This window comes from Camellia sinensis, chromosome 11, assembly GCF_055761805.1.
Source record: "Camellia sinensis isolate YWXY chromosome 11, ASM5576180v1, whole genome shotgun sequence".
Classification (NCBI taxonomy): domain Eukaryota; kingdom Viridiplantae; phylum Streptophyta; class Magnoliopsida; order Ericales; family Theaceae; genus Camellia; species Camellia sinensis.
The window spans coordinates 137,990,007-137,992,515 of record NC_138971.1 but is presented as its reverse complement, the minus strand read 5'-3'; the positions used below and the strand labels follow the sequence as shown (position 1 = coordinate 137,992,515).

Sequence of the window (2,509 nt, the reverse complement as noted above, 5' to 3'; positions counted from 1 at the left end):
CTCGTGTTTTCACCCATAGCCTTGATTGGCCTACCTCCGTTTTTCCAATAAGAGCTTCTGCAAACGTTTTCGTAGCTTCTCTATTATTTTGTACACCCCAACCCTCAACAACCACCTTCCGTTTGGGCGAATTCATAGCTCCAAGAGTGCTCTGTTTCACCAGTCTGCGTTGATCACTACTGAAATCAGCTTCCTTAACCTTTAGTGCTCTGTCATCCACCCACAATCCATTCACTTTTTGTATTGCCACAGTAGCAACCACTGTGCAGTCATATCTTACGAAACCAAATCTTGTATTGGATGACCGTCTCCTTTTGTTTGGAATAAAGACATCCTTTATAGCTCCAAACTTATTAAACAAAGTAAATAGGCCTTTTGGATTAATGGATTCGGGTAAGTTATCCACAAAGACAGAGATCAATCTTGCTCTATTTCCATACAACCTTCCAATCACTCTGTTCCTTCGTTTCACCACCGGCTTCCACTCTCCACCATGGGTTTCCATTGCCACAACCAGACTACTTCCCACTCTCTCACTATAAAATTTCTTTGGCAGGTTGTATATTATAGTCAATATTGCTCTATAATATAATAACATATATAACACATACAACTAATGTTTAGTTATAGTACCGGCTAACAAGTGATGCATAATGCTCTAACTAGCAATCACTCTATTTAGCTTGCTTGTTTCCCATCAAGTGATAGACACTCGACTAGTCGTATACTATCCAGTTCCGAATATGGAGTCCATGCCTAAACCATCCTTGGAAAGTGATGATAAGCTATACATAGTTATGCTTCCATGGTTAGCCTTTGGTCACATGATTCCTTTCCTAGAGCTCTCCAAGCTCATAGCTCAAAAGGGTCACACGGTCTCCTTTGTATCCACTCCTAGAAACATCGACAAACTCCCAAAAATGCCTTAAAAGCTAGCCTCTCTCATCAATCTAGTGAAGCTTCAATTACCTCAGGTCGAAAAACTCCCCGAAAACACAGAGTCCACCACCGATCTTCCCTATGACAAGGTCAAGTATCTGAAGATGGCCTACGATCAACTCCAACAACCCATGACTCAGCTTCTAGCAGATATGGCTCCCGATTGGGTGATTTACGATTTCGCACCTTATTGGCTAGGCCTTGTTGCTGTGCTGCCAAACTTGGCATTTCTAGCGTCTTCTTCAGCTTCTTCATTGCCGCTACATTGTGCTTTGCTAGTCCCATACCAGTCTTGAAGGGCGAAGATGATCGTACAGCGCCCGAGGACTTCACTGTTACACCCAAATGGATCCCCTTTAAATCTAACATCGCATGCTTTCGACTCTTTGAGGTTAAGTGTATCTTTGACGACGTAGCCAGTGTCGATGACGAAAACATTCCCGCTACATATCGGTTTGGAGCAGGCATCGAAGCTTGTGACGTGTTGGCTGTGAGAAGCTCTTATGAGTTTGAACCCGAATGGTTAAAACTTCTTCAACATATTCACTACAAGCCGATTATACCCATCGGTCTACTTCCCACCACAACGTCTGATAGTAGTGACAATGGTGAAGCTTGGACGGAGATTAAAGAGTGGCTTAACAAGCAAGCTAAAAGGTCGGTTGCCTGCGTTGCCTTCGGGAGCAAAGCAAAGCCAAATCAAGCCGAACTCACCGAGATAGCTCTCGGGTTAGAGCTATCTGAGTTACCATTTTTTTAGGTTCTGAGGAATTGGCGTGGTGTGGCTGATGTTGAGGTGATCGAGTTACCAAACGGGTTTGAGGAGAGAACTAAGGAACGAGGTGTAGTTTGCACTAGTTGGGAGCCTCAACTCAAGATACTGAGTCATGACTCGGTGGGTGGGTTCTTGTCTCACTCTAGGTTGAGTTCAGTTGTTGAGGCTATATAGTTCATGAAGCCACTCATTTTGTTGTCTTCCCTGGCAGACACAGGGTTGATCGCTAGGCTTTTGGAAGAGAAGAGAATGGCATACTTGATACCGAGAGAGGAGCAAGATGGGTCGTTCACGAGAGACTTGGTGGCTGACTCACTGAGACTAGTGATCGTTGAGGATGAAGGCAGGATTTACAGGGAGAAGGTTAAAGAGATGAGCGGGTTACTTGTTAACGAAGCTGTAGAAGATAGCTACGTGAATAATTTTTTGGATTATCTCAAAATAGTAATGCTAGGTATCATGAAAAGTCTTTTATGAAAATGGCCATGAAAGATTTTTGACCTTTGGATTACACTTACAATAAAGCACCACACACTAATCAAGGTAATCTAAGGGTCACAAATTTTTCATGACGATTTTCATGATGCCTAACATTTCTCGTCTCAAAAAGCATAAACATTGAGCTTGGTCTAGTTTGTCAATTGCATATTTTAATTAAAAGTTAAAATATCATTATAAATTGTTATATTATTCTCTTTACTTTTTTATATGTTTTTGGTAAAAAAATCAAAAGATTACTAGAATAACTTGTTCCCAAAAGAGGTTTTCAAAAGATTAAAAATGAAACTAAGGACA

General features: G+C 41.6%; 1 pseudogene; it reads left to right on the top strand.

Moving 5' to 3' along the window:
* Positions 1-312: 312 nt before the first annotated feature.
* LOC114312444 (UDP-glycosyltransferase 91A1 pseudogene) lies at positions 313-2,236 on the top strand (annotated as a pseudogene).
* The last annotated feature ends 273 nt before the right edge of the window (positions 2,237-2,509 follow it).